The sequence below is a fragment of the Lygodium microphyllum genome, chromosome 22 (assembly GCF_053477565.2).
Source record: "Lygodium microphyllum isolate KBCC chromosome 22, Lygodium_microphyllum_v1.1.10, whole genome shotgun sequence".
Lineage (NCBI taxonomy): Eukaryota > Viridiplantae > Streptophyta > Polypodiopsida > Schizaeales > Lygodiaceae > Lygodium > Lygodium microphyllum.
The window spans coordinates 21,632,033-21,641,148 of NC_141156.1; the positions used below are offsets into that span (position 1 = coordinate 21,632,033).

At 38.3% G+C, this 9,116-nt stretch overlaps 1 pseudogene; it reads left to right on the top strand.

Annotated features, from left to right (window-relative positions):
* The first annotated feature begins 452 nt into the window (after positions 1-452).
* LOC148016951 (ADP/ATP translocase 1, mitochondrial pseudogene) lies at positions 453-2,090 on the top strand (annotated as a pseudogene).
* Positions 2,091-9,116: the final 7,026 nt, after the last annotated feature.

A 9,116-nucleotide genomic window follows, 5' to 3' on the forward strand; every position in this document is an offset into this window, starting at 1 on the left:
GACTGGACCTGTTTGTGGACTTAGACGATCATGGATAGTTGGCTCATCCGGAGGATGCGCAGGTTTAGAGGGGATGGATGTCGTGCTGCTACGCATTCGAGCTGTAAACACTCCATTTTTGTTGTGCATCTGTGTTATCTTTTCGCGTGTGTTTCATTGTGTTTGATTGCTGCATTATCTTTCCGTCCTTTTCAGTACCCGCATCCAATGTACATACTCCACTTGTGTGTTTGTGTTTGTGTAAATGTTGTGTGTGTGTCAGAAAAATATGAAAAACGGATGCCAAAGAATATTATTATGCTGTCAATTTCAATGATGAATTCCAAGAAAAGTGCAGGAAACCATGGAATCAAAGGAAGCTTTGTAGAAGCCGACATTTAAGCTATGAAGATAAAGGTTGCACGTGAACAAGGACAACGTAATATGCGGGACAAAGCATTTTTGAAGAAGATACATTAGCACTATATGCCATGGAGAAGAAGGGTCCATATGCCTTTGTCGTAGACTTTTTGATGGGAGAAGTCTCTGCACAGCTGTCTCAAAGACTGTAGCTGCCCCCATAGAACGTGTCAAGCTTCTTATCCAAAATCAAGATGAGATGATCAAGGCAGGAAGGCTTCAGGAACCTTACAAGGGGATTGCGAACTGTTTTTTTTAAGAACCATCCAGGAGGAAGGTTTTATATCCTTGTGGCGTGGAAACACTGCTAATGTTATCACATACTTCCCTACCCAGGTTCTCAACTTTGCGTTTAAGGACTACTTTAAGAAGCTCTTTAACTTTAAGAATGACAAGGATGGCTATTGGGCCGGGCTTGCTGGTAACCTGGCTTCCAGTGGAGCGGCCGGTGCTTCTTCCCTCCTTCTTGTGTATTCCCTTGATTATGCTAGGACTCGCCTTGCCAATGATGCCAAGGCTGCAAAGAAAGGAGGGGAATGTCAATTCAATGGACTCTTGGATGTCTACAAGAAGACTCTGAAGTCTGACGGTATTTTGGGGCTTTACCGTGGATTCAACATTTCTTGCGTTGGAATCATTGTATACTGTGGTCTATATTTCGGAATATACGACTCTCTAAAGCCAGTTGTGCTTATTGGTAGTCTTCAGGATAACTTTTTGGCAAGCTTTTTGCTTGGTTAGAGTATCACTACTGGTGTTGGCCTAGCCTATTCTTGTCAAAAAGGAGTTTTTTTTTTGCTCTTTACCAGGCAATTAAGGAGGAGCTTTTTCGCTCTCGACCGAGGAGGAAAAGAGGGATGGAGCTTGATCTAAGGGCGCCTTGCCCCTGTTCTTGTTCCGCTACTATCTATGGACTACCCCACGCTTGATGGTGGCCCATCTCGTTTTGCCTCCCATACTGCTGTTGCACTCTGGCCTATTCTTCCTGGGCATAGACGGATCAAGGAATTGAGATTCTATTAGTGACTGGACGAAGGATGGAATCCTTACGTGAAGGAGATTGATGCTTCCAGCTGTGATTGATAATCCGTGAGTCTCTACTGTTGCTTTAGAGGAAATATCTACTTCTGGAGAGGCTGTCTGTAGCTCCATAGTCCAAGAAGGGCTCAAAATCAAGAGCCATCCTTGCAAGGACGACTCCATCTGGAGTAGTTGCTGATCATGGGATCAGTACTCCCCGTTCTGAGGGTGGCAGCTCTTCAGGGCCAGCGCCTACTGGAATGTGGGGCATTTCGTCAATTTTTGGTGGAAATGATGCTCGTCCTAATGGCCAAGATACCACAGTCAATAAAGCTTACAACGAACCTGTGACCAGTATTGAACTTGCCTTTTCAACCATACACCTGAAGGAGCCGCCTGTTGTCTTAAGGGCATCTGATGTCCTGTCAGAGGAAGATGCAGTGGAGGTCTCTGTCACAAAATCATTGATAAAGTCTAATTATGACATTGTGAGGAAGAATGTGCAAGATTCTGTGCCTAAAGCAATCATGCATTTCCTGGTGAACCATGCTAAACGTGACTTGCATAACATCTTTATCAGAAGGTTGTACAGGGAAAATCTTTTTGAAGAGATGCTTGAAGAAAGGGAGCCTATGCAAGCACTTATCAGATGTTTTATCCTTTGGACCTAGAGACTGATCAAGCTGACTATAACTAAGTCCTGAATCTGGATGAATTTCTTGGTGCCCTGAAAAGCAAGTTCTTACGCTTTATTGTAAAGCAGTGGACAGATTGTAATGCTTTGTTATTTATTTTGTCTCTATACCCATAAGTCTTCAACACTGGTCTATGAAAAGAGCTTTATCAAAACATTGCAGCCGAGAGACGCTTAGCCTATGCAAATTCCTGCACAAGCTGGATGTTCAGAATGAGTACTCATGGATCTCTTGTAATTTACTTGACAAGCAATATAGTGATCTTTGGCATCAAAAATTGAGATCTTCTTGTTAGCCTCTTTCCTTGCTGTATCTTGAACCCTTTGTTCTGCAGCTCTTGCACAAACTCCACGACAACGCCCTAATCAAGGTAGTAAATCTTCTCGTCTTGCTTATCCTAACAAACATTGTTCTTATTGTGATAAGAAAGGCCATGTGGCTTCTGATTGCTCAGCACGTCAATATTATGAGGAGCATGGAGTTACTACAAAGCAACCTCGCTCGTCCAAAAGTTTTCCTCCTTGTGATTATTGTGCACATACAGATCATCCATCTCGTCATTGTTATAAACGCAGATATGATGAAGAACGTTCTCGAGCTTATATTGTTCAACAAACTACAACTAATGATGTTCATACTCATCAGGAGCTCAATTTCGCCCATCATGATATCTCTCCAAAAAAGGTACTTCATGTTCATGATGGTTCTCTATTCATTGTTGATTCAGGTGCCACTGTAAACATGACATACCAATCGCAATGGCTTCACAATTATCATTCTCTTCCTGTCAAGAAATTTGTTTACCTTGCGGATTATACGACTTGTCAAGTCAAAGGAGTGGGTGATTTATATCTGGGGACTGTTTCATCCACTAGAATATTAAGAGGAGTTCTTCATGTTCCAGATTTTCAAAGAAATCTTCTTTCTGTTGCTCATCTATTTGATCTTGGTTTGTTTTTTGGCTTTGATCATAATCAATGTTGTATAGAGAAAGACGGGCATACTATAGTAGTGGCTCTTCGACATGGTAATCTATTTGAGCTTTCATTGAATGATATAGTTGCAAATGTTGTTACTGCCCCTGGAGATGCAGATTGCAAATTATGGCATCAACGATTTGCACACTCCGATTTTGCCAAAATTCTTGATCTTCATCGTCATGGTCCTGTGCAAGGTATGGATCTTAAATCTCATCCACGTATGGGAATATGTGAGTACTGTGCACTTGGAAAACACCATCGTTCGCCTTTCCACACTTCTACTTCATCACATTCCTGTGCTCTCTTAGATTTGGTTCATACCGATATTTGCGGTCCTTTTCCTGCCTCAAAGTCTCAATATCGATATTTTATAACTTTCATTCATGATTTCTCATGGTACACACATGTCTATCTTCTTCGACATAAGTCTGTCGACATAAGTCTGAGGCTTTATCTATATTTAAACAATACAAGATAAGTGTGGAGCCTCAAACTGGAATCTCTATAAAGACGCTTCGCAGTGACAATGGCGGTGAATATGTATCCAATCTATTTGATGACTTCTGTAAGGATCAAGGTATTCATCATGAGTTTACAGTTCCTTATTCTCCTCAGCAAAATGGTGTTGCTGAGCGTAAAAATTTCACTATTCTTAATGCTATACGTTGCATGCTTATACACTCTAGTTTGGCTCGAAAGTTTTGGACTGAAGCACTTCTAACAGCCGATTTTATTCAAAATCATCTTCCAACTACTGCACATGTTGGTAAAAGTCCTATAACAATCTGGACACGGAAGACACCTTCAGTCTCTCACTTTCGCACATTTGGCTGCATTGCTTATATTCATGTGCCCAAGGACACTCGACATAAGTTGGATCCTCCAGGTTTGAAGGTTATTTTTCTTGGTTATTCAAATCATTCCAAAGGTTACAAATTTTATGATCCTTCTACTCAAAAGGTTATCATTAGTCGTGATGCTATATTTGATGAGAAGACTATGGGTGGCACATGGTCGTCAAATGTTTCAGATGATACATAGTCTTTGCTTAGTGCATTTCCTTACTTGCTTTGTGATTCTACTAATTTTGATGATTATAAACCTCCTTCACCTCCAAAGAAGATTGATAAAAATTTGGAGATCTATGTCGATATTCCTATTGAGATAGAGCATGGATTCTATTCTATTGAATATGATGTCTTTGATGATGCTATGTCTGTCCAAGAGGATCCAATATCGTATATGGAAGCTATCAATTCGTCTCAAAGGGATCAATGGCAAAAAGCTATGCAAGTTGAGTACGATTCTTTAATCTCCAAAGGTACATGGATTCTTACTGAACTCCCCTCAAATCGTGTTCCTATCAAATGTAAATGGGTTTATAAAACCAAGACCAAAGCTGATGGCTTGTTTGATAAGTTCAAAGCACGACTTGTTGCAAAAGGTTACTTCACAGATTGCAGGAGTAGATTATCAAGAAACATTTTCTCCCGTTGTGCGCTCCACAACTGTTCGTATGATTTTGGCTTTTGCAACAATATTTGATCTAGAAATTCACCAATTGGATGTTAAACGGCTTTTCTCAATGGAGATCTTGAAGAAGAAATCTATATGGAGCAACCTGAAGGTTTAATGATTGTAGGAAAGGAGCATCTTGTATGCCAGCTTCATCGTGCATTATATGGATTGAAGCAAGCCTCTCGTGCTTGGTATATTAAGATTGATCAGTTCCTCACATCTAAAGGTTTTGTTGCATGTTTTGCTGACCCAAATCTTTACATCAAAAGGGAGGACAAATATTTTATTATTCTTGCTCTATATGTTGATGATACTATTCTTGTGTCAAATAATATTACTTTCTTGGATGCTATGAAGAAGCTTTTATCGACTGCATTTGAAATGGTGGATCTTGGTGAGATACATTCTTGTTTGGGTATTCAAGTTCAACGACACCGACAACAAGGCATTCTTCTTCTTCGCCAGACAAAGTTTATTAATGATATTGTTAAGAAGTTTGGGTTGACAAATGCGCACTCTGCCAACACTCCCATTCTTTCAAGCTCTACCAAGGGTACATCTACAACACACAATGAAGAATCAGCCATTCATCAACCTTTTGCCAATCTTTTTGGTTGTCTTCAATTTATTGGTTTAAACACAAGACCAGATATTTTATTTGCAGCTAACTTTTTGGGACAGTATCTTTCTTCCCCTTCCACTATTCATTGGAGTGATGCAAAACATATTCTTAAGTACCTCAAGGGTACTAAGGAATTTGGTCTTATTTATCATTGTCGAGAGGATTCTTCTTTATCTTCTTCAACTTCTAGTGACCTTATTGGATATACAGATGCTGATTGAGCAAGTTCACACTTATCCATGCGATCTACAAGTGGAAATTGTTTCTTTGTAAATGGATGTTTGGTTTCTTGGTCCAGCAAGAAACAACGATGTGTTGTGGTTTCTACAATTGAGGCCGAATATGTTGCTGCATCATTAGCAGCTCGCGAGCTAGTTTGGCTTCGACAACTACTTGCAGATTTGGGACATCCTTCATCATCTAGTACACCTCTTCGATGTGATAACCAAAGTGATATTAGTCTTACCAAAGACTATATACAACATAGTAAATCAAAGCATATTGCTATTCATTATCATTATGTTCGACATGAAGTCAAGAAAGGTTCCATTATGGTGGAGCATTGTCCCAGTGATCAAATGGCTGCAGACATCTTCACAAAATCTCTTAGTGAAGATCGCTTTAGTTCATTAAGACATGCACTTGGTATTGTTCCAAGTTCTTGTCTCATTGATTGAGGCATATATCATTGTATTCAAGAAAACTTTATAGTAAATCATTTTTGTATCGTAGGTATGTGTAGGGGCTCGGGTTTTTCCCTTGTTCTCCCCAAAGGTTTTTTCACTCGTAGCCAGAGACCTTTGTTTGAGTGGAGATGTTACAATTATATATATCATCTCTCACTTGACTTGGGTCTCACCTATATATACTAACTCTACATCAATATGAATCATTCTTTGGGAGCATGTCTTGTGTATCTCTCTCGTACTCTCTCTCTCTCTCTCAACATTTAGAAGAAGTTGTAGATGAATCAGTGGATGAATTTGAGATTGGCAACAAAGAAAGGGTCAAAAATTTATTTAGAGACTCTAAAAGTGACATGGCTTTTCGTAGGGAGGATGGGTGGGATATGAAAATTTTAGATTATGATTGGGATTTGTGGGATATGAACATTTTTTAGTTTGGTTGCGATTTGAGAGGTTTGAAAATGTTGGATTATGGTTGGAATTTGAAGAATTTAGACGATGATGTATTTTCCTTAGATGGTAAGGATTGTCTTAAGGATTTTGATGAGAATTTCATGGATGAGTTTTGTCTACTTGTAAAGGAGTTGTTTGAGAGAAATGTGCCATTTGTGTTTGTTGAGAAGATTGTGGATAGATCATTGGATTTGATTTTTTATTGGCTTATAAATCTTGCATCATTTTATGAAAACAACCTACTGCACATGAATGTTTGCAGACTAGGGGAAGGGCTAAATATGTCAAGTGTTTTTCTAAAAACTCAAAAGCCCTAGTCAAACAGTAGTTAGGTTTGATTTTTGCTAGCTACAGTTTGACTAGCTACACAAGAAAGCCCTAGTCAAACTGTAGTTATGAAACACATGATATTTGGGATTCTCATCACAAAGTTACGAACCTCTGGTTGAGTGTGTAAGAAGGTTGGATGAGTTAGAAGGTCGTGAAGGACGCCACCAATTGTGAGATGGGTTGTTCTCATCTGGTCAACATCTTGAGGATCATCATTTTCTAGAGTGATTGTGAGATTTTGGATGGGTGAAGCGGAGTATATCATATCTTTTTTATGAGTGTTGAGAGGTGAATATAAGAAATTTTAAATTAATAAGGAATTTTGTTTGCATTTTGCATGACGCACGATCACATGTAGATAGACTATGCACAATTTTTTCAATGCATACATTATTTTTTAGTGTAGCATCGATTGATTGGTTGCATATCATGGATCCAATATTACATATTTTTTCAAATCATGAATGATTGGGCACGGAGTTCATTTCAAAAAACCATATTCCTATTAGGGCACACTGCACAAAAAAAATAGGTTCATATCTAGAGAATATTTATTTTGAAGACTCAAGGATCAAAGGAAAATATCGTATATTTTACATCGTCAGAGCGAGTATTTCTTGAAGGAAAAGAGGACATGTGTGGTGAAAGTATATGCAATTACAATAACAATAGGCCAAGAAAGGGAATAAATCGTCCAAGTTAAAAGATAGAGAAAAATGATGCGATTTACGAAAATCAATATTTTTACTTACTTTTGATGGACTATATTCAGAGTTCAAATGATGAAGTTATGATTCAAACAAGTTGCAAACAAGCATAGAGCAGAAAAAACGAAAATAGTGAAAAGCAATAGAAAAGCAAAAGCCCAAAAGCCTAATGTGTGTGAGCGTGGATAGGAAATTATATAAGGAGAGGAGATTGAAGAGTTAAGGGCCTTTCCCCTTGATTATAGTTGTATTTTGTGAGAGAGGAGAGTGGAGGGTCGCATGCTAGAGTGAGCTCTTGTCATGCCAATTTGGAAGTTAAAGCTTTTGGGTATCAAAGCACTGAGCATCATCTCAAGATTGTTAAGGTACGAAAATATATCTCACTTGGTTTGTTTTTAAATTGTTGGTATTCTCATTGTGTTGTGGTTGTGTGATGCTCTACCCACATTCGGGTTTTTACTTGTTTTAAGCTTCAAGAGGCATTGTATTTTGTCTTGTTTTTATATGTGGCTTGTGGTATATTATCGAATATTTGAATTTTTCAAGTTGTGTTGTGCATTCGACAAAGTCAATTATCCCAACCTGCACTTGCATAATAACGCTAATAGTGACGGTAACAAGGAAAAAAAAAATTTATGGTAGGACAGCATATAGCACTATGTGCTTTATTTGGGCCATACAAAATAGTTTCAGTAATGTGTACAATGCTCGTGTAAATAAAGGCAAAGTGTACTTAAATCATAACACTGATACATGAAATAAATACATTATCGCATAATGAAAGCGTTCGGTACAATCATGGCAAGATATTACTACTACATAGAAATATCTACACAAATTATGTGACCAAAAAAGAAGTGTATGTGAGCTCCAAGGATAATACCAGGAGGCATATTTCACGGTGGATTTCCACGAGTGCACACATATGGGATACACACCTACATTTACTTCACTTTGCATATAACAATACACCACACACAACTACAAAGAAAGCACCATTTGAAGTGATTTATGGTTATAGACTGCCTACACCTATTGTATCACTATCAAATAAAATTCAGACTGCTGATGATATTGCTAACATGCACGCTACTATTTTTTATGAAGTTAAAGATATGATTGCCAAAGCCCAGCAATCATATACAAAGCAAGCAAATAAGAAAAGACAAGCCATGAATTTTAAAGTTGATGATTATGTTTGGTTACGTATAGAAAAACCTAGATTACAAAGTGTAGATAAACACCCAGTTGTGAAATTAGCACCTAGATTCTATGGACCATTCAAGATCATTCACAAAATCAATGATAATGCATTTAAACTAGAACTACCACCACATTGAAAAATTCACAACACCTTTTATATTAGTTTATTACGACCCTTTAGAGGCCAATTATGTCTACACCCTGTCTATGAAAATCCACCTTTGTTAGATGAAGAGACTGAAATCCTTGAGCCTGAAGCTATTATAGATACTGACTTTATGACCACTAGAACTGGCCGTAGATATTCTAGATATTTGGTCAAGTTTAAAAACCATCCTGTTGAAGAGGCCCAATGGATGTACGCTAGAGACTTAAATGCTTTTCCCACTCTGTTAGCTCCACATTGCGCTAATAGCAATTGAGGACAATAGCTATCTCACCCCGGGGGTATGATGCTAGGAGGTATATTTCACGGTGGATTTCGTGAGGTTTTACAGTGGATT